The 24,938-nt window shown below is 31.1% G+C and overlaps 1 long non-coding RNA gene across 1 annotated transcript; it reads left to right on the top strand.

Moving 5' to 3' along the window:
- The first annotated feature begins 219 nt into the window (after positions 1–219).
- LOC127900037 (uncharacterized) lies at positions 220–3,735 on the top strand. The gene is made up of 4 exons (XR_008052007.1): positions 220–2,316; positions 2,620–2,661; positions 2,775–2,816; positions 3,543–3,735. It is a non-coding gene; the product is annotated as an uncharacterized LOC127900037 (long non-coding RNA).
- The last annotated feature ends 21,203 nt before the right edge of the window (positions 3,736–24,938 follow it).

A 24,938-nucleotide genomic window follows, 5' to 3' on the forward strand; every position in this document is an offset into this window, starting at 1 on the left:
ACGATTGATACACCCTCAAAGTGTTGTAGTATTTTTGATAACAGAGTAAACTAAGGGTATACGAATGATAATTTCCCTTATTAATTCCTACTGCCTTTTCTTTTACTTAACTTACTATACAAATAATAAGTTATTAGAAATCCAGTAGAGCCCTTAATTGAGTTTATAAACTTGTGGGGAATTCACTGTATGTCGGTGGGAAACTGGTGACATAAATTCTAGTGGTTAACTCGAATGGGAACTATATCAGTCTGTACTATCGATGTAATAAGCCACGTATAAGTCTTCCCCTAATGTTTTTCATCATGTATGCTTTATTTGGATGGCTTGTGGTTCAATTTTATAGATGTTTGTTGACTATGATAGCCTTATTTAGTGGCCCTGGTATTTGATATGAAATAAGTAATTGCTGACTTTAAAATTGAATAAGTATCAACCTTTACTGAGTTCACAAACTTGTGGGGAATTAACTGTATATTGGCGGGAAACCAGTGACATAAATTTTGGTGGTTAACCTGAATGGGAACTATATCTGTCTATATTGTCGGTGTAATAAGCCATGTACAAGTCTTCCCTTCGTGTTTTTTGTCATGTATGCCTTATTTGGGTGGATTTTGGTTACATTTTGTAGATGTTTGTTGGCTAGGACAAACTTATTCAATGGCTCTGATATTTGATATGAAATAATTAATTGCTGACTTTAAATAATTTGATATGAATTAAAATTGAATAATGATGTAAGACAATAGCTAAAAAACAACCAAATTTATATAAGCCAGTCTAGAGTAACGATGATGTGTTATTTTTTGAGTTTCACTTACTTGGTCAATAGTAGATATTATGAATAAAAACAAAAAAAAAGTATATGTATGTGTTTTCTGAATTTGAATGAAGGCTTGTTTTGACATTTTGTATCAGGATCGCATCATGGTATGAAAAATGGATAAGAGTTGGATACCATATGATAAAAGGTATGTAGAGTATATTATTGGGGTGAATATGTTTATGGAGTTTGCTCTTCAAAACTTTGATACTGGTGATATTATAAGGTGTCTTTGCACTAAATGCTGAAATGTTGCATTTCATCCTTCTAGGACAATGAAACATCACTTATTTTTTTAAGGGTTTCGATGAGAGTTACACGATTTTGACTTGGCATGGGGAAAACGAACCTAACTTGAAAATTAGTGACATAGGTGACCAAGTAGACCCACCATATATGGATTTTAATCAAGATGAGGTAGTAGATATTATTCATGATGCTTACAAACATTGTGATGATGAACCTACAGCCTTCAAATCACTTTAAGAAGATGCAAAGAAACCTCTGTACCCAGGTTGTGAAAAATATACTAGGTGAAGTTCACTGGTCAAGTTATATAACTTGAAAGGGAAATATGGGTGGTGTGATTTTAGCTTAAATTATTTATTGAGTCTCTTGGGTAACATGTTACCTAAGGATAATACATCAACTAGCTCTGTATATGAGGCCAAAAAAACCATGTCTTCCTTGGGCTTGCAATATGAGATTGGACTTGCAATATAAGAAAATGCATGCATGTCCAAATGATTGCATATTATATAGAAAAGAATATGCAATTTTTTTTTTAATGTCCTACTTGTGGAGTATCTCGATTGTAAAATCTTGCGTCACATGGAATAGATAATCCTCAACAACTTAATTCTCTACATTATGTAAGTATCTTTATACAAATAAATCAGTACATGAATTTACTGTTACATTATAATATTAATTTTTTTTCTTTATTATTGATAATATTAGGTGCTTGAATGATAAGATGATAGCTGATGGGAAGCCTTTTGGTTTCATGAATCCAGCTAAGGTTATAATGGCTATATATGAAAATCTGCTAAAGTCTCGTCTACAGAGGACACAATCAATTTTTGATCATTTGGTTGTAGCTGAAAAGTGTCAGCTTATTTTCATTCCTTTCATTCCTTATAATACTGGGTAGTGTTGTTTATTTAATATTTATTTCAATTTTTTAGAAGGCTCTTTTTGAAAACCCATTAACTATACATTGCTAACTTAAAGTTGTTGCTCTATTATAGAGCCCATTAGGTTCTTGTTCTGATTGATGTGGCAGCAAAGATGAGATATTACTTGGATCCACAAGGAAATGACCCAAGCAAAGACATTAACGAGCTTGTGGTTAAATAAGTACAATAAATGTTTGATTTGATGAAATATTTGTTAAATACTGATACTATATGTATAAAATTTGTAGTGGGATCAACATGTTCACAGCCACAATTAGTAAAAGAAGATCTCACCCAGTTTTAAAAACTGTTTAGGTAACAAATAAATGATTACTTATTTTAATATATGTTTCTACACTTCATAACAAAGTATATTAGTACATCTATTTCTTTATGAACTTTTTTCACTGTTATGGCTTTATTTATTTTAGGCTCCGGTAAAACCCAGTTCATATAAGTAAATATACTATGTCATGTTGTATGTGAGAGACATGATTGCTAATGCTAGTTTATTTTTGAATAATGTAAACATTTCTTTTTTTATGGTTTTAGATAATTCATTGTATTATATGTTCTCTACTGATTTAATTAATTTTTAATGCATTTTCCAATCTGCAGTTCAATAGCAAAGCAATATACACCCAGGAAGAAATCGATGAGGTGTGGTATGAATGGGTGGATTATTATTATTATTTTTTTAGCTTTAGATAATTCATTGTATTATATGTTCTCTACTTATTTATTTAATATTTGATGCATTTTCCAATTTGCAGTTCAATAGCAAAGCAGTATACACCCAGGCAAAAATCGATGAGGTGTGGTATAAATGAGTGGATTATGTCCAATCTCTTATTTAGAAAATTGCATTGTTGCTGCTGATCCGTTGCGGTAATTAGTTTATAGGTATTGGTTTGGACCATTTGCTTTGGCAAAGTTGAGCAACTGGTAGTTAATATTTCAAAACAAAAATTTAAATTTTAGTTCAAACTTGGGAACCAATTGTATATTGTATGAGATTGTTGTGTTTAAGAGTTGTGATGATTCATGACTTGGAATGTGCATGTTGTATATGAGATTGCTTAGCTAAGGAGTTGTGGTGATGGTCAAGTTGTAACATGCATGTTATCTTCATATGGCTATGGAAATTTGTCATTAAGATTGTTGTGCTGAGGAGTTATTGCTAGGTTGATGACTCGTGATGATGAGTGATGAGTTGATGAGTGATGCGTTGTTCAAGTTATGGTATTTTCTGTGTTGATTGAGTTCTTGGGATAATTATAGTTTCTAGGTTTGCTTTAAGCATTGCTTGCTGGTTAATTTGCTTTGAAAGGTTTGCTTTGAACATTGCTTGCTGGTTAACTTGCCTTGAAAGGTTTGCTTTGAACTTTGAAAGGTTTGCTTTGAACATTGCTTACTGGTTAATTTGCTTTAAAAGGTTATTGTGACGATTGAGCTAGTGGTTAAGTACCATGCAAATTGAGCTAGTGGCTTGGTTATGTTTAATCTTAGCTTCTGATTGTAATTGTTTTTGCATTTTGCAGGTGTTGCTGATCATAAACTTGCTGATGCTAGTTTCTCTAAGTGTTAATGCTGCAGATTTGTGGACTTGCTGAAGCTTATATGTGTTATAGTAGAATTTCTTATTCAAATTTTTATTTTATAAGTTTGTTGGGGAACAATTTCTCACTTGAGTTATTACATTATAAATGATAATTAAGACAAATGTTTAGATCATTCAGATGAATGTTTAGAGTGATACTTGAATTCTCAATTATTGATGATTTTTGTGCAACTTTATATTTTTAGTAATTTAATTATATTTATATTATATATATTATTTGATAATAATAATAATAATAGAAATTGGCGCAAAAATATAAAATTGATGCCAAAAAATTTAAAAAATAAAATTATAAAATTGGTGCAAAAAATTAAAATAATGTTATTTCCCACCAAATTATTTATTAAAAGCATTCCCACAAAATTAATTAAAAGCATTCCCACTAAAAATAATTAAAAGCATTCCCACAAAATTAATTAAAAGCATTCCCACTAAAAATAATTAAAAGCATTCTCGCCAAATTAATTTTTAATTTTATATAATTTTTTTATTAATTTTATAATTATTTTAATAAAATATCTATTTTTTTATGATAACTATTAGTCATCCATGTAAAAAATAATGACAGACAATAGTCATATGTCAATAACATTTTTATGATGGATAATACATTATAAAATTCATGACATGAAAAAACCATCATCGATAATTCCTTGACACAGGCTTCAATGACGGTTGGGCAACCGTCATCTAATAGCATGTATGACAATAAAAAATTGTCATTGTTGAGCTTTTTTTTCTAGTAGTGTATATTCAATTCATGCACACATGGGAAATTCTTTACTTATTAATTTTGTACTTTTTCGCAATTTCTTTGTTTGAATAATTTTAATTAAAAATAATGGCATTGTTCTAAAATACGGGATCGGTGTGGAAAGGCCAATGAGGAGCCATTTAGTTTATATTCAAATTCTATAAACAATTTCTTCGTGCTTGAAGTAGTGGATGATAGCAAGCCAAAAAAAGGACAAGAATTTGCATCATTAGATGAAGTCCATGAGTTTTACAATAATAATGGAAGAGCAACTGGATTCACTATCAAAATTAGCATCTTGAGTTGCCACGGGCTAGGGGGTGGGGGAGGTGCGCATAGAGAGCGTTGGAATTTTTTCAAAGGATCTTCAAGAAATAAGGTGAAAGGACATGATGCAGATATGTTACATGAGCATTTTCGATCAGAACAAGAAGAGAACCATGCATGTGCTTTGACCAAAAGACAGATAATGAAGGTCGCATTACTCATTTTTCTGGGCTGATGCTTATCATGTTTATGCTGATGTTGTTTTATTTGACACTACTTACAACACCAGCAAGTGTTCAATGGTTTTTGCACCATTGACAAGTGTTAATAGTCATGGTCAAACAATCCTTTTTTGCTTCTGCAATCTTAAGTGATGAGACCAAAGGTGCTAGAGTCAGTAGAGTAATTAATGATTGTTACTATCTAAAAATTGATGTTATGCCCAATGATCTAGTCTAATTTATAAAGTACGTATTTCATGGTGTACCGAAGCCGCTGGGGCAATTACTGTGAGTTATGGCTTGGAAGATACGAATACACCAAGTTGAAGCTCAATTCACATTGAATCCTTGACTATGATTTCTTAGGGGATCTTAGCCTATGAGGGAATGTCTACTGAGATGAGCTAGTAGAGAACTAATCATTTTGAAATAATAATAATGATGATGATGATGATAATAATAATAATAATAACTTAGTTTAAAATACTAAATCCTAAATCACGCAGTGACATTTAATGAAAAACATGCATTAGAATTAATGTTAAGCATCATAAAAAAAAATTAATGTGAAGCATGCATTAGTGTTAAGCATGCACTGATATTAATGAGAAGCATGCATTAAAATTAATGAAAATGAAGACATGAATCCTATAAATAGTAAACTTTGCTATTCATTCAAGGCATCCATCATTTTAGTTAAGAAATCTGAGAGAGTTTGAAATAGAGTTAAGAGCATTTTCTAATTTTCAAAACCAATGTCCAAACACACTTCCATATTCATTTTTTTTTTTATAAATGTTTCGTTTTCTTACATTTGTCCTAATTACAATTGCTAGGCTACAATAATTTTAGAAAATTAATATTGAGCTAGTGGTGACTCTTTATTGTTCACTGGTGTACTCAACTCTAACATCATTATTCATAGTAAGTGCTATTATTATTTAAGTTCAAATATTTTATTCAACAAAACAACAGTTATAGTCAAAGTTACAGTAAGATGTTTTAGGCAATAACAACATTTGAATACGCTATTAGACCTTACTCTTAGACTATATAATAGAATCAGGTAGATCATAGACTATTAAGCTCAAATTTCAATCAAGCTCAAATCTATTTCAATCAAGAAACAACCTCGTCCTATGACATGTGGCCTGGTGAAATTCCCACCTTAAGTACTTGGCGACTCCACTGGGGAGTTTAGTTAGGACTTGGACCTTACTTTCCAGACCATACAATACAATTAGGTAGATCACATATTACTAAGCTAAATTTCTAATTGTTGGTCAATTTTACTTAATTGCTATTGATGTCAATGTGCAAGTGTACACAACAAATAATAAAGTGATAAATATTCAAGATCGTCTCCACAAGGATTGATGTTACTAGAAAGACTACAACAATCACGATAGTGCAAACTTTCTTTATTTCAAAAGAAATCTAGTTAAAGTTGATTACTGCCGAAATAAACAATTGTAAGAAAGTAAAACAAATAAATACAGTAATAAAGTAAATTAGATTAATTGCGTAAAAAGAATTCAATATGAATGAGGTAGCTGAATGATCAAACTCCCTTCATGGTCTGACTATTTTGTTCAAATTAACACTAGTTGCTACATCAATTCCTACAACCCTGGGTAGAATTAGTTTGCATCCTCAGTTGTCGCTTATTGGACTTTTCATACCCTTAAGCACTCTAACAATGACCAGTTGTTATTCCACCTAAGGTATGACATTATGAACATACACTCTCTCTACCCTACAAGGTGAATTCTTATGTCTAGTTCTTCACAAATCTTAACTCAAGTGTGGCCTTTTTGGGACTCAAGTAAATTCAATCTAGGAAACTTAAATTAAGATCAAGTATTACTCTAATAATTTCCACTAAGACAGGCTTTTTGCGGCTCTCTCTTAACTTGAACCCTTAAATGGATGGTCAATCGAAATAAAGATTATAATATAAGCTATTAGAGTAAAATGCTACAACAATCTTAAAGCAACTCATAAGAACAGTCAAAAACCTATTGAGATTGTTTGTCACTCAACTACAATCAAATTTAGTTTATACTTTGAAAAAGAAAAACAAACAGCAAAGTATCAGCCATGAAATATATCAGTTCAATCAAAGAGTAAGAAAAGGAACAAGTAAAGAACGATGAAAATTGAATCCAAAATAGTTCTGCTGATTTCTTCACTGGTGCAGACTTATTTTCCCTTGAACTCTAGTTTTTCCTTTTTTTCCTCTTGATTCCTTCGATGTTAATTCACTGCCAGCTTTTCATATGATGCGTGCTCTTTTTATATCTGAAAACTAGGGTCAACAGAAGCCTAGGGCGCGCATAAGTCAGATTAGGAAACTGCAGATCACGATTCTGTATATATCCCGCGCTAAATTTTCTCTGTCGTTGTTCCAGGATTACTATAGCAATGGTTGCTCCAGCAACGACAACAGAACTACATTGTTCCAGATTTTGTTTTAATTCTTATGTAGCCATGTTCTTCTTCATTTTTTGCAAGCCTATCACATCAGCATTCCTTCCGTGAAAAATAAGCTTCTGGACACCCACAATTATGCACACAATTTGAGCACGAACTACTCTAAATCAAGCAAAATTTATTAAGACTAAACTAAAATGAATGTTTATGCAAAATGTAACAAAAATACAATAGAAACACATCATTTACTCTCTAAGTAATCTTGATTTAAGTCTAGAATTGCCATAATAACTCTCATGTCATAGAGTTATCACTAATCAAGTCCAAATATATTTCAATCGAGAAAGAACCTCTCTTTGTGACATTTGACCAGGTGAAATTCTCACCCTGAACATTTGGTGACTTTATTGGGAGTTTGACAATGGTTTTTAGTAAAAGAAAGGGTCTTAACTTTCATAGTTTGAGCATTAGCGAACATGAAAATCTCAAAGAACTTATAGACTAAATGAAGAATTATATCTGGAAAATAGTAAAATAAATATTTGCTCAGTACAAATAGCCATGCAACAGGGGCATCCATAAGTTAGTCCACAAGATCAACCTCGAGTCATCCAATAAGATAAAGTTCGTGATTAATCACAACAAGACCAGCCAAGAGAATTTGAGCCTATTCCTCGTTCTAGACAAGTGTCTATCCCTAAAAACGAGTAGTTTACTTGACCAATTATGAATGTCTTTTTAGAATTCAACAGAGATCCTCAATTTTAAACTTAAATAGGTCTGTCAACCATGGCAAAATGCAAATGCACTTGTTACTTAACAGAGGTAACGACTCTTCTGCGATGCTAAAATTAAAATATAGAGGACATTGAATATTCTTTACTGCCATTGTATCCAGAAGAGATCATTTATAGGCCTTATGCTGAAGTCTACCTCTATCCACGGTAAAAAAGCAAACCTAGAGAACATATTAGCTATTACTTTGATGCACTTGGCCAATATGTTATTAAACTGGTGCTTTAATTAAGGGAATTATTCAAATCTCTTATTGATTGTACTTATAAATGCTATACTAATTTAAAAGTTTGTTTAATCCACTTTTAGAATGAAATAGCTTCTAAGTTTTGCTAGAAGTATTTTAGAATGAAATACCTTCTAAGTTTTGCTAGATGTATTTTCAGACTAAAGACCAAACAACTATGGAGGATTTGAATACAAATGTCTAAGGACCTAAAAAAGGTTTAGCAGACTATCTCAAACTTTTTAGAAATTTGGATTTGGATTGCTGAGTCCAAAATTGAGAAAGAATTAGTCCGTATTTGCATTCGTAACATGGTGAACAGGCGACGAGTTTTTTTGGAGAGTCATGACGTCTCAAACTTTAATTAGCTATTAGAAAAGGCCAGTAACATTACTTTATCCATGAAAGCAGCGCCTACTTTTATAAAAAAGATGAGAGACTCATTAAAGTGCTATAGTAGAAAGACATTTCATGCTATGTAAAAACAAAATGCTAAGAAAGAAAGCCCCAACATCTTCTAAGTAGCCATGCACAGAAGAAGAATTTGATGTTATTGTGGATCGGTAGATCATGGATGGACTACTCTAGCCATTCAAACCAACAAGGCGATTGAGTGAAGTAGAACAAAAAACCCAAAGCTTTATTGCCTACATCAAGCCTTAATTATCCCACAGTGCATTACCACCATATCATCAAAATAATCAAAGAAAAGGTTGCGGATGGATCGTTACAATTTAAAAAAAGTGAGCAAGATGTAGATGTTAACCCACTACCTCACCACGATGATAGATTAGCTATAACGGTTACTGTTAATTATATTACAAATGATAATAGTTCACCAATAGATGTCATGATGAAAGATATTATTGAGGAATGGCAAACACTGAAAGATCATACAATCTTCCCTGATAATAGCCTTTGGTATGTGCTTTCTCACTTAACATCAAGTTCAAGTCTTTATTAGACTAGTTAAGATACAGTTCATAGGCACGTTTAGTAAAAACCAAAGCACTAATATGAGTTTTTGCTCTATATGGATTGAAGTGCTATACAACTGAAGTAGAAGTCAATCGGGCTTATTTGGAATATACCAATGCAGTCATTTTTTGTGATGAGAATACTGAGGTAATAAATCCTGATCACTAACATCCACTATTTTTAAAAAATAAGATCAATAGAATACCAGTTAGAAGAGATCTAGTGGATACACGTTCATCAATATTATCCCTAAAGCAATGTTCAAAGCAGCCAAAATACTCATTAAAAACATTTATGGCCCACAGGTTACAATATTTAGATTTATAATCTGTCTAAATCTATAAAACGATACATTCAACTAGATTTGAAGGTTGGTCCTCTTCAAGGTCCAACTGTATTTCATGTCATGAATGCTACAACTTTATATGAAATTCTGTTTGGAAGGCCTTTGTTGAATAAACATATGATAATACCCTCTATATACCATTAGTGTGTGAAATGAAGGATTAGGATAAAACTAATTTGCATTGCTACCAATTTTACTCTATTCTATTATAAAGAAAATCATATGGCAAATGTTCGATTTTGTGAACTATTTATTGAAGAGAAAGGAACTATTATTGCTAAGCCGTAAAGGGTAAAACTTTTAAAAGACAATGAAAGAAATTGGAAACCAAACCAACATGAGCTTGCTAAAGAAAAAACAAATTAGATTTCTTAGAAGATGCTCATTCTGGTAGCCTAAGACAAATATTCAAGGGCATTCCAGTTTATGAGAAGTAAATTTTACTTAATAGAAACATATTGTACTATTTATTACAGTATATGGGCCTAGTCCTTTTCTAAGGAAAGGTCCTAACATTAATAGCATGTCATTTTTGCGTGCAAATACTGACAATGAAGTATAAAGAGAGTTTCGATCAAAAGCAATTGAAGAGAAAGTATCACTTACACCCTAAATGCATGCAACACGATTCTACAGCCACCGATGAAGAGTTAAAAGAAATAAATTTCAACAAGGAGGGAAATGTACAAAAATATGTCTCAATAAGCTCTAATTTAACTAAGAATGAGAAGAAGGGGTTGTTCGAGCTATTAAAAGAACATCATAGTATGTTTGCATGGAGTTATTAAGACATGCCATAGTTGGACATATTTACGGCCTGTCACACACTTAATATAGACTCTAATGGTAAACCACTAAAACAAATTAAAATGAAATTTTATCCAAAAATGGAGAAGAAGATAAAAAACGATGTAGAGAAATAAATTGTATCTAGATTTATTAAGTCGATCAAGCATCTTAAATGGCTAGTAAACATCGTACTAGTGAAGAAAAAAATGGACATATCAGAATTTGTGTAGAATTTTAAAATTTAAAAAAGAGTGCTGCTATTTACCCCGAATTTGCCCCGATTTTGTGCCCCGAAAAACAAAACGCTTTCCTTTTTGCTTCATTTGCTTTCCACTTAGCTTTCACTTTTGCTTTCACTTTCCACGTGTTGCTTTATTTGCTTTCGGGGAGCAAATTCGGGGTACAATTTTGAGGTAAATAACTTTTTCCTTTAAATAAAGCTCACCCAAAGGATGAATTTTCTCTGCGCAACATGGACATGCTAATTGACTCAACATTCGATCACTGATTAATTTCGTTTATGGATGGATTCAGTGCATACAATCATATCAAAATGGCACTAAAAGATGTGGACACAATTTCTTTATCTATTTACTATCTATTTTAGATATAAAAGTAATGAAAACAACCCTCAGACATGTAAGTCAGGCTTGTTGGGTGGTGGGACATGAAAATGTGGCCCACTATCCTTTATCTTGTTTAATCTTCCACTCTTATCATTTCTTTAAGCTAGTTGGTCTTTCGAATGCTACTAGATGCCCTCCTTGAACAAGTACCCGAAGATTGTTTTTTATACAATTATGGATAATTTTTACTACAGTATTATGTCTTTTGGTCTTAAAAATGCAGGAGCCACATATTTGAGGGCCATGACAGTAGTATTTCATTACATGATGGGCAAGGAGGTAGAAGACTATATTGATCACCTTGTGATCAAATTTTCTACCAAGAATACACACTAATTAACTCTAAGGAAGGTATTTGATCAAACCTTAATTATAATTTGAATATGAATCTTAAAAAGTGTGCCTTTGGTGTGTTAACTGGCAAATTTCTTAGATTTTTAGTACATTAACATGGGATTCATGTTGATCCAACCAAAGTCCAGAATATTAATTTTGTGCCACCACAAAGAAATTCAAAAGAGCTAAAAAGTTTGATTAGAAAGTTGTCTTATATTCGCCAATTTATACTAGGTTTCACAACTATGATTTCTATTTACATACTTCTTCTCAAGAAGAAAACTCAATTTACTTCACATACTTGACACTCCAGAAGATTTAAAAGATCATCATGAATTTAAGAACCCTGAAGGCACCAATAAAAGAAAAGCCAATTCAAGCCTATGCTTATTGGAAAGCTAGGTAGGTGGCTTTTACTTATTACAAAATTTGATATTGTGTGAGTAACTCTGAGTACAATCAAAGGGGAAAGGGTCATTAATATGATTGCCACATTCTCTTCAAATCGAAATACACCTTTGTCATAAGAACTTCTTGGGGATTTTTCATAACAGAACTGTTTTGTCTTAAAAACAAAAACAAATTAGTGGACAATTTATTTTGATTGTTCTTTTACTAAAAAATAACAAGAGGCGCAAGGTTGGTCATTGTTAATACTTTTGAAAGGGTTTCAGTATTATCTAACAAGTTAGATTTTCGTTGTACCAACAATGAGGTAGAATATGCAATAATTACTGGTCTATTCACAACAAAGAAACTAAAAGCCAAGAGAATCAAGCTTATCATAGATTTAAATCTAATAATCTAATAGAGTAATGGTGATTTTGCTGTAAAAGAACCAACATTAGCTTTATCTCGAACACATACTAGAAAACTTTTATCAACTCTTCAGACTTACATGGTAAAACATGTTAAAAGACAAGAGAAAAAAGTATGTTGATGCACTATCCACGCTAAGTGACAAGATCAATCTAGTAAAGAAAATAGATCAAGTCACAATCTTGTGAAAGATCAAACTAATAATCCTTATAGAAAGATTAGAGCAGGAAACATCAATAGATAAGACAGATTAGCACACTACCATTACCAAAGCATTTAGTGATCCTCAAGAGAGTCTCCACCTAAAGCAAGCAAAGGATTACTCTGTAATTCTTGAAGTTCTTTACAAGCGTATGTTAGAAGGCATCCTTATAAAATGTGTCCATGAGCAAGAAGGGGAAAAACTAACTCATAACGTCAGTCTTTATAGAAAGATACAAAGGGCAAGCTACCATTGGCCTTATATAAAAAGAAAAGCACAAGCTACACAGTTATCTTGCATCGACTGCCAAAACTTGAATCTTAGTAGAACGAGTCTTCGTAACCATCATACATGAAGACTGAAAAAGCTTTGTATTGACTATCTATAGTAAAAGCTACTGCCCCTGAATCGTACAAAAGCACATAAGATTAAATAGATAGCCAAGAGATATTTCATGAAATGTGGTATTCTATTTCAAAAAAGATTCAACGAAAATCCATTAAAGCGTCTAGGTTATTATAAGTCACAAAGGGCTTTACATGAAATCCACAATGAAAAGTGGGGAGAACATCAAGGTCAAATAAAGTTATACCGCTAGCTGTTGACTGTGGGCCATTATTAGCTTACAATGGAACAAAATGCCAAAATGTTTGTTAAGAAATGTCATATTTGATAAATCTATGGGATTATCCCGCATACTTTTCCTACCTTCTTGCAAGATTCACCATGGATCTAATAAGGCAGATTCATCCACCTACACGTTGCAATATTTGAATCATCACAGCCACAAAATACTTTACCAAATGAATCAAGCAATAAAGCCCAATATATATTATCCACAAGATAATGGCCAAGTTGAGGCTACTAATGAGATCATTCTAAAGATCCTACGCAAGATGTTGTACAAATACAAAGTTGATTAGAGTGCTCAACTCACAAATGCATGTTGGGCTAATAGAACTTCTCCAAGAGAATTAGTTGGTTTCTCTCCATATTCCCTTATATATGGCAGCAGTAACACCAATTGAACTATCTCTCCCTACAACTCGAGTTATTATAGTAAATGCTAAAGCAGAAGTATAAGCATCTTCATAGGCTTATCTAAGAAAGAAAGAGACAAACACAAGATCACAAATAAATCTACCAGCGGTGATAGATGCCTATGCTTGACGACCTTGTGCTTAAGGGTAGCCAACTATGTTAGAACATGCCTATTTACTCCAACTAAATTTTCACCACCATAAGAAAGACCATTTATAGTCCGAGGAGCCCAAGACAGTGGCTATTAATGACTCTTCACTAATAAATGTCAGGTCTTCCATGACCCTATCAATAGGAAATGGCTTAAGCAATACTACTACTGTTAAAAAAATAAATGTATAGAATAAAGGCCGATTAGCATGCTTAGGCAATAATCATAGTTTATTATAAGTCTTTCCTCATTAAAAGGCAGTGCACTCCTTATTTATAAAAGCCTACGTCATTAGCCATGTACCCGTGAATTTACAGAAGCCCTAATAAAGACTTACTAGAAATGATGCCTTTGTAATATATTTCCGCAGAGTTGTACATGTGCCCCATTACATAGATGGCCTCATGACATATGCCACATATATGTACAATACATACTGATGATGCCTTCTAATAAACATTTTTTTTTATAAAATAAACCTTGTCTAATGTATAAATAAGATGTCTTAACAGAGATCTTACCATTAAAGATGCCTCGTAAGCTGCTAGCAAACTTGTAGGCCAAAGATAAAAGTGTGATTGGGAATGAACATTTTGTTCGAGTTATTATAGTATATTCCCTTAAACCTATATTTCCTTAAGAATGATATTTCCTATGAACTACCTATATTTCTAGGCATGTAGAAGCTTGCACTATATGTAAATGTCTTACGAATACATTTTCAATTGAAACGCTTGTTTTAAAGGAAAATTTCATAAATTTTTATAGGTTAGAAAGCCTAAAAAGGGATACTCATATATTGGGTTATGTGAATGCAAAGAAACCTCATGAAAAGTCCCAATAACTGAGATTGTTAAGCTAAACTATTTACCTTGTACAAATTCAAGTAGGATTAGCCCATTGGATATAAGTCATGCAAGAATTCATAAGATTTATACGAGATGAAAATTTATAAAACAAATAATCAGAAGAACTAGGTAAATATTAAAAGTCTCTTATTCTATTTTTCTAAAAAAAGTGTGGCCTATATTACTCGAGAAATCATAATTAGGAATAGGTCATGAAAGACTTTCATCTGCTGCTTGTAATTATATGCATCATTGGGAATTTCCTCTAGTTTTGTCAGCTGTAATCTTCTTTCTAAACTAGTTGTTGGATGTCAAAGTTGAATTTTTTAATGGCCTAGTATGCACGATGCTTGAGTTCCACCGGTTGGTGCCAAGATTTTCCATACGTCACCAAAGTGTCGGGTAATGGTTTGAACTTAACATTTTCATCTAAAAAATTTTCATATCTAAAAGTTTGACAAACAACATGAAAATCATTCAAATAATTGTATGGATCTTCATTTTTTAGACCATAGAATGATGGTAGATAATTTAGTGTACTAGCTTTTAACTCAAAACTTTTAGCTGCTACATTTGGATATCTTATGTATAACGTGCTCAAATTACCTAATAGACTGAAGTAGTCCTTAAATGACCTCTTTTGTGGACTTGTGGTTGTTGTTCCAAATCTATTTCAATTTTATTCTAAATGTTAACTTTTGATGCAATTTATCTTCATATACGAAGTGTCTTTTCCAATTCAAGATCTATGGGTTATAGATTAGCTGACTGTGGCCTTCAGCCATGCATGCAAAGAACACATAAAAATTATAAACAAAACTAATAAAAATAAAGAGAAATGAAAAGCTACAATACTGACCTTATCACATTATTACACACTTACTATGAAAACACACTTAAAACCTACACGCAAAGTTATTTGCACAATATTTACAATGAATCTATTGTAGAATAGATTTATGGTGATGAGTGTCAATCTCACGGAGGCAAAATTAATTATGTGTAGGGTTAATATTCCAAGTTCATATATGTATTGCTTGGAATTGATTCATCTATCTTAAGATTTAAAATAAAATGGCAAGAATGAATTAAAGATGAAACTTTGCAAATGAGGTGCTTGAGTCTCTGGATCCACACTTAACACTTCAACATGAGCTTAATATTCCTTTTTAATTCTAATTAATTTATGGGGGGTACTTCTACTCCTCATAAATTCTCACTCTAGTAAATATGGTATCAAGCACTCATTGTGCCAAAGAGTAATGATCTGCTGCTAAATGTGGTGTCAAGAACACGTAGTGCCAAATGATAATAATCTTTCTATCGATAACGTAGTAATACCATCCACTAAATAGCTTATATGCACTCTTTATCGACACTAAGATAACCCACAAAATAATATAAGGGAGTTTTCTCTCTAATAAATATATTGTTAAGTGCTCATCGTGCCAAGCAGTAATGATATTTCATTAGGGAGCCGACATATCATGCAAAATCTAGTTGAGATACATTGTCTGTCGGCGATGAGTCAAAACAACCACTTAAATAAGAGAGATTGAGTAAATAAACTTACCAAATTAAATCATGAATAATGTTAAGGCTTCACCTTTAATCTAAACTTGAAATTAAATTAGCTATTTAATCATGTCTTAACTAGGGGTAAAATAAGAATTCGATTAAAATATATAGAAAATATAAGAACAAGAGAGAATGATAGAAAATAAAGCTCAAAAATAAATTCAGAGCTGCCAAATTATGGGGGAGCCCCGTATTTATAGATATAATGAGTAAATCTTAGCCATCAAATGAAAACAATTTAGACGCTCAAGATTGCGCCATATGGCAAGATTTAATAGGTTGGAACACATCATCAGTCAATACCACATCAATATTTCGGTCCAATAATATGCTGCCATGTCATCAGTCAACGCCACATCAGTATTTTGACCTAATATGATCTTGCCACATCATCGGTCAACGCCACATAATTAGTCAATGCCACATCATTGGGCCAATAACATGATGCCACGCCATCAAGATTGCGCCATATGGCAAGATTTAATAGGTTGGAACACATCATCAGTCAATACCACATCAATATTTCGGTCCAATAATATGTTGCCATGTCATCAGTCAACGCCACATCAGTATTTTGACCTAATAGGATCTTGCCACATCATCGGTCAATGCTACATAATTAGTCAATGCCACATAATTAGTCAATGCCACATCATTGGGCCAATAACATGATGCCATGTCATCGATCAATATCACGTCATCTATCAATGCAACGTCATCATACCGTATACGTGAACATTACTGTACATGTGAATAGTACCATATACATGAATAATATCGTATATGTGAACAATACCGTGTATCCTTTTATGCTCGTCTTAAGGCTTTCAGCTGTTCTGAGCTCAAAAATACCATCCATTTTACTATATTACTTTTTGTTAATTGTAAAACAATCAAAATGCCTCTGAAATACATAAAATACTTGAATTATAATAAAATACACACAATTAAAGTACAAGGGATTTAAATACATAAAAGTAGAGATATTAGTGAGAGTTGGAATAGGAAATGATGATTTTACCTTTTTATAAATATACATTCTCTAGCACTCAATAGCAATAATTGACAATGAACTTTGTAAATCTTTTTAACGGCATTTTGAGGGAAATAAGGAAAACACTGATGCATTTTATGTGTATTTTTTCATATTTGATTTTGGTGTTTCAATTATTGTGGGAAACAAAAGATATTGATTTAAAAAAGTCACGAAGTACCATTATCTGCCATTTATACAGGAAAATGAATCAAAGCACATCAAAGAAACGAATTAATTCGGCAAAATCAAGTCAAACATGAACGCGAACAAAATAATAAAATAAAGACACGCAATGTAAAAAATGAATATAATAAAATACTTAACTCACCTTCATCTTTTATTGAGTTAACCTCAAGTTTAAATTAGAATACCACTTTCTATTTCCCTGAGTTGTCTTTTTAGATCCTCAACATGAGATATTAATGCTGATGGTTGTAAATCCAAAGAGGGTGGGTTTTACAAAATTGTATCAGGCCTCTTATATGAAATTTCACACGTAAAAGTTGCCCAAGATGTTTGAAGAGAATCTTTCTTATTGAGGTACGCATGACGTATATTAAAAATGATTAAATGAAACACAATTGTCAAACAAACACACTTAAGCGAGAAACATCATAACATGTATCATCCAAGACATAGAAAGAAACAATAAAACAATTAAAAAATAGTAAAGTAACAATTTCAAAAAGAAAAAGAAAAAGAAAAATTACCCATTAAAAACGAAAAAGACTTAATTAAGATTTGGTGGTAACTCAAATTTATTTTGGGGTCTTCTTTACGCGGTTAGTATTCTAAATATGGTTTTAATTTTTAAACATTAACTTTAAATGTAACACCTTTTTTTGGATTCTTAATTTCTACAACCCCATATGGATATACATTTTTTTACAACAATTGGAGCACTCCATTTTGACTTTAACTTCCCTAGATGATAAAGACGAAAATTATAAAGTAACATTTTTTTATCAATCTCAAATATTTTCTAAAAAATTCTTTTATCCTGAAAAGCTTTGGTTCTTGCCTTAGTAGTTCTTGAATTTTCATATGCATCGTTTCTCAATTCCTCAAGTTCATGTTTACACATATTACTAGCATCATCAAAATTTGAATTAAAAACTTTAATAGTTAGAATAATTTATACTCAAGTTCAACCAATAACTGACAAGGTTTACCATAAACTAGCCGATAGAATGACATTCGTAAAGACATCTTAAATGTAGTGCGATAGGCATCAGTCAGTCAAAGAGACCAATTTTTGTAGCTTGATATCTCTATTTGCTAATTCAACTTGATCACTTGTTTGAGGACTTATTAAAAACTCGAATGACTTATTAAAAAAATACTTACCCCCATCACTGATAATGACTCGAGGGATTCTAAACCTACTCAAAATATGTTCTTTTAAAGATAGATCACAATTTTATGATTGTTGTGCCTACAAGGAATCGTTTTAATCCATTTTGAAACATAATCAATAGCTATTGAAATATATACAAATCCAAATGATGATGGAAAATGGCCCATAAAATCAATTCCCTGACAAGGATAGGATTTAAAAGAATCATATTTCGCCTTGAGATGGACCTAACATTTGACAGTTCTTACACATTTTACAAAATACATGTGAATCTTTAAATAATGCAGGCCAATAAAATCAATAGTACAATATTTTTGGAGTTGTCTTCTATGAAGAAAAATGGCTACCACATATTTTAGAATGACAAAATTAAATGACATTACTTACCTCGTCATTAAATATGCATCTCCAAAAACTTTGATCTAAACAATACTTGAATAAATATGGATCATCCCAATAAAAACTTTTCACCTTTGTTAAAAATTTCTTCTTATACTGGGAGTTCCAATCAGATGGCATTTCACGTATTGCAAGATAATTAACAATGTTAGTATACCAAGGTATATTGTGTATAGAAAACAAAAATTCATTAGGAAAAGAATCATTGATGGTTGTTATATTAATTGAAGACTCATTTGTAAGTCTAGAAAGATGGTCTACGACAACATTTATAGCGCCCATTTTGTCCTTGATTATCAGGTTGAATTCTTGAAGTAGCAAAATCCATCGTATATTAATCTTGGCTTAGCATCCTGTTTGGATGTTAAATATCTAATTGTATATCGGAATAAACAATAGTAAATGAACTAATTAAACACGAACAAAATTTATCCAATGTAAATATTACGGGAAGTAATTCTTTTTTAGTGGTGTTATAATTCATTTGAACACTATTCAACGTTCTACTTGCGTAATAAATGACAAAGGGCTTACCTTCCTTTTTTTGCGTTAGAACAACTTCAAAGGCATAATCACTAACATCACACATTAGCTCAAAAGACAAAGACCAACTAAGGGGTTACATTATAAGGGCTAATGTTAAAAAATTAATTATCTTCTCAAAGGCATTTTGGTAATCTTTAGTCCACATAAATGTTGTGTCTTTTATCAAGAAGTTACAAAGTGGTCTAGATATAGCACTAAAGTCTTTTATAAACCTCCTATAAAATCCAACATGTCATAAAAATGACTGAAATTCCCTAACTGTATTTGGTGAGGGTAAATTTGAGATGACTTCAATTTTAGCTTTATTAACTTCAGTTCTATTAAAAGACACTACATAAACCAAGACAAGTCCTGAAATCGTTATAAAATGACATTTTTCTCAATTTAAAACAAGTCATTTTTCTTTGCACCATTCCAAGACTCTTTCCAAATTATCAAGATATTTATCCACAGAATTTCCAAATATAGTTAAATCATCCATAAAAACTTCCAAATAATTTTCAATCATGTCACTAAAAATACTTAGCATGCATCTTTGAAATGTTGTAGGAGTATTATAGAGTCCAAAGGCATTCTCTTAAATACAAATGTTCCGAATGAGCATGTGAATATGGTTTTTTCTTGGTCTTTTCAGACTATAGGGAATTTTTTATAACAACTTGAGTAGCCATTAAAGAAGCAATAGTAAGGTGTCCTACCACTCTTTCAAGAATTTGGTTTAAAAATAAAAGGGGAAAATGGTATTTTTAGTGGTGCCATTTAATTTTCTACAGTCAATACACATGCACCAACTAGATGAGATTCGTGTTAGGATTGGTTCGTCTTTTTTATTTTTCATAACAATTATTTCATATTTCTTTATTACTACTTATGTTGGACTAATCCATTTATTATCATAGATGAGATAGATAATTCCTCCATTTAATAGTTTAAGGACCTCATTCTTTACCATTTCTTTCATATGAGAGTTTAGTCTTCTTTGTGGTTGATGAGTTATTTTGGCATTTTCCTCTAAGTGTATTTTGTGTGTGCAAATTAAAGGATTAATGCCCTTAATGTCTTTCAAGGTCTAACCAATTGCAATCTCATGCATTTTAGAACAACCAATAGCTTACCTTCTTCGTCACTTATGGGTTAGGAAAAACATTACCATTGGATAGGTTTGTTGATTTCCGACATATGCATAATTTAATTCTTCTGGTAAGTGCTTTAATTTAAGCTTTGGTGCTTCCTCTTCCTTTGTCTTTTCAAGTTGCATTAAGTCTTCAAAGTTCAATTGGCCACTGTCATCTTTAGGTGCCTATGTAGAATAGACCATATGTTAGCATTATTACATTCTAATTCCTTATTTGACTCAAAGGAACCAACAAGTTAAATTTCCATAGAGTTTGTAGAATTCTCATCTTGAATATTTTCCTCAATGATTAGTTCACGAGTTCAATACCCTCATTCTCATTATTATCATCTTCCTTTTCACTAGGTTATTTACACATGTTAAGCACATTAAGTTCCAACATCATGTTGCTGAAAGATAACTTCATCTCTTCATTTTTGCAATTAATCAAAGTGTTAACAATGGCTACAAATGATCGACCTAATATAATAGGAATTTTCTTACATTCCTCAGCATTTGATTATGTTTCTAAGAGAATAAAGTCCACAATATATATGAATTTATGGATTTGGTCTAATACATATTCAATTATCCATTTTGGTACCTTAATTGACTATTAGCAAGTAAAAGAATTGTAGAGGTTGGCTTTAATTCACCAAGATTGAGTTGTCGATATACTGAATATGGAAGCAAATTGACATTAGCATCGAGATCAAGTAAAACATGTTCAATTTTATGGTCCCCAATAATGCAAGAAATAGTTAGACAACTAGGATTTTTGCATTTCAAGGCATTATTAGTTAAGATAATAGAACTTACTCGTTTTGCTACAAAAGTTTCTTTTACACTTTATATTTCCATTTTACATTGCACAAGTCTTTCAAAAATTTAACATAAGATAGTACTTGTTTATTGACGTCTAACAAATGAATGTTGACCTTCATCTATTTGAAGACTTCATAAATCTCTAGACCATGATTTGATTTCTTTGGATTCATCAGTGCTTGAGGGAATGGGTGTACAGGAGGAGATTTTATTGGTTAAAAGTTTCATTAGACTATTCCTTACTCTATGAAATTGAATCTTACTAATTTTACCAGGATCAAGAATGTGTTTTTCGACAATTTTACCACCATAAAGGGTTATAACTGATTTAACTTGACTTATGTCTTGGTTTTCTATACTACCCGTTTGAGGGTGTTGTTGACTCTTCGAATTTAGTTCTAATTAAGAAGGAAGCTTACCTTTTTCATAAATGACGAGGGCTTATGTAAATTTAAAGATAATATCTGTCAAATTAGTCAAGGTTTGCATGGTTTGGTTATTGATAGACTATTGTTTTTTAATGAATGAATGCAATGTATCTTTAAAAAATTTTCTTAATGGTGGGACTTAAGGTGGGTAACTTTGAAAATTTTAAAAATTCGGACATGGAAGAGGCGGTTGTGAAAATTGTGTATAATTGTTATTTTTTCAACTAAAATTTGAGTGGTTTCTCCCACGAAAGTTGTAGATCAATGAGTATGGATTAAAATTCGGCTTTTTGAAATTGTCTATAAAATTTACTTGTTCATGTAAACTTTCTTTTATAGCTGGCAAGGTCGAACAATCCTGCGTAAAATGGTCAATTGAGCTACAAACATGACATGAAATATCTTGAATAGATGTAACATTATCACACTTTTTCCACTTTAATGCTTCAACGTTTCTATCTAAAGATGCAAATTTGGCTCAAAAGTCATGGTCTTCCCTAAGATTGTACATACCTCCACCAAATGGAGATGACTGGAGTTTACTTGATGACTTATAAAAACCAACAATATTTCAATGTTGTGCATTTTCAGCTAATTCGTAAAGATAATCTAATATAACTTCATGACTTTTGTCTCTAAACTCACTATTACACATCATTTCGACAACCTGTCTACCTTGGGATGTTAGACCCTTGTAATATGACACTAATCTCCATGTTTCAAAATCTTGGTGTGGGGAAATATTAAGTAATTCCTTATACCTATTCCAACACTGGTGAAGAGTCCCTTCTGCCTTTTGAGTGAAAGTGCTAATTTGTCTCTTGAAAGAATTTATTCTATGGGGTGGAAAAAAATTTTCAAAATTTGTTCTTGCATGTTATTCCAAGTTTTTATTGATCCAGATTTAAGGTTTTGTAGTCAATTCGAGCTTTTATCTTATAATGAAAAGGGGAAAAGCTTTAATGAAATTATGTTTATGCTACAATTTTGGTATGTGTATGTATTAAAAACTTGCTCAAAATCTCTTAAATGCAAATGTAGATTCTCATATTTTAAACCATGAAATATTAGTAAAAGTTGAACAATACATGATTTGAAGTTGACTCGAGATGCTTATGGAGGAAATATTGTACATGAGGGTGCTCTAGTTTTGGTTGGATTCATGTAGTCTCTCAAAATTCTTAGTTGATTCTAATCATGTGCATTATGTTGAGAATGATTGTTTCTTTGATCAATTTGAGGATTAAATTGGTCCAAAAGGTTTTATTCTTGGATTTCTTCTATGATTGATGGTGGTGATTGAGGTCTACGAATTAACCCACCACTTGAAGTTTGATACCAACATTTCATGCAATGTCAATAATGCGTGTGTGTGAAATTAAATGAACAAACAAATGAGTAATATATGAAAAAAATAAATGAAAATTACATAAAATAAAAATAAACTGAAAATTAAATAAATGAGTAATATAAATGTACAAGAATTAAAAAAAATATGAAATAAAAAATAAAAACAAACTGAAAATTTATTAACTAAAATTAAAATAACTAAATAGGCAGTTAAACTAGCCATATAAACAAAGTAATTAAACTACCCATATTAATAGAATAATAATATATTAACAAAAATTAAAGAACAATTTAGAGATTAAACCCGCCATATAAACTAACAAAAAAAAAAATAAATGCCAAAGAACAATTGCAAAGAAAAATAAAAAAAAATGAAAAGATTAAATTATAGAAATTAAGAGAAGGAAGAAAGAAAAATGAATACTTACCTCAAGATGCACTTTTTTTTTTCAAATTTTAAAAATTACTGGTCAACTAAGTGATTAATTCAAATTATCATACCATTATCATAATTTTTAAAGTCCAAGTCATTGTTCATTGTGTCCACAAAGTCTAAAAGTCAAGATTCATGTAGTTCTTAAGTCCAAAAGTCTAAATAAAAGTCTAAAGAATAAGTCATAATCCAAATATCCAAGTTCCAAATCAGTTCAGGGACTAATTTGCAAGAGGTTTTGGGTCAAAATGAAGTTTTTCATAAGTTCGATACGTAGCACTAAAATCTAACTGAAATTTTACAAAATAAAATAAAATTATGAGATCAAAACAAAGGAATGATGAAAATAAAGCAAAAGTAATAAATAAGAAAATAAAATAACAGAATAAGTACCTTTCCTCGGCAACAACACCAAAAATTTTGACATGATTCAAAAGTATTGATTACTCCTAAGTATAAGAGTATCTTGTCATAATATAATTCACTGAGTCTAAGATCGATCCACAGAGAACAAAAATTAAATTATTAAATTCCTTTAATTTTTCTAAAAACTAAAATAATATATAATTTAAATTCATGCTATTTGATTTAAGTGAAACAATGAAAATAAATTAGTTAGGGTTATGGATCCACCCTTAGTAGTAGATATAATTTAATAAATTCGTTTCTTTTTAATTTGTTTATTGCCCAAACTATTAATTGTATAAATTATCATTATCTTCTCAATAATTTTATTACATAAGTACTTGGTATGCCAAAATTCAATTTGTCTAAAATAATTCAAAATATCATTTTACCATATTTTATATAAGAGATTAAAAATTTATTGTGCCAAATTCCCTTATTTGTCTACAATAAATCAAAATTTCAAAATATAAAATATGGATAAAATCAAATAGAAATAATTTAATTTATATAATTAAAAATAGAATTTAATTAAATCATATTTTTCTACTAAGACTTTCACCTTATCTTACCTATTATTATTTAGCTAATATAATTGAAATAAAAATAATCGTTAAAATTAAATTACACATAATTATAATTAAAATAGCTGAAATTGAAAATAAAACTAAATTTATTTGTGAATTAAAATTACAAACTTCTAAAAAAAATTAAATACAAAAAAAAGAAGAAATTGTTCTAAGCTTCTGCCTTCCCTTCTCCCCCTAGTTCTCCTCTCTAATTCTACTCTCTGTGCCTCTGGCACCCCCGGATACCTCTGCTTCTCCACCTTATATAGCCAGCCAACAATCTTTATCTTCTCTTATTTTATTATTATTTATTATTTATTTATTTAAATATAAAAAAAAAATAAGGGAAAGAGTGATAGTTAAGTGACAAAGTGGCGGCTGCCTCTTAAATATGACATTACAATAATATATGACTACACTTTTATTTTATTTTATTATTTATTA

Source organism: Citrus sinensis, chromosome 2 (genome assembly GCF_022201045.2).
Source record: "Citrus sinensis cultivar Valencia sweet orange chromosome 2, DVS_A1.0, whole genome shotgun sequence".
Classification (NCBI taxonomy): Eukaryota; Viridiplantae; Streptophyta; class Magnoliopsida; order Sapindales; family Rutaceae; genus Citrus; species Citrus sinensis.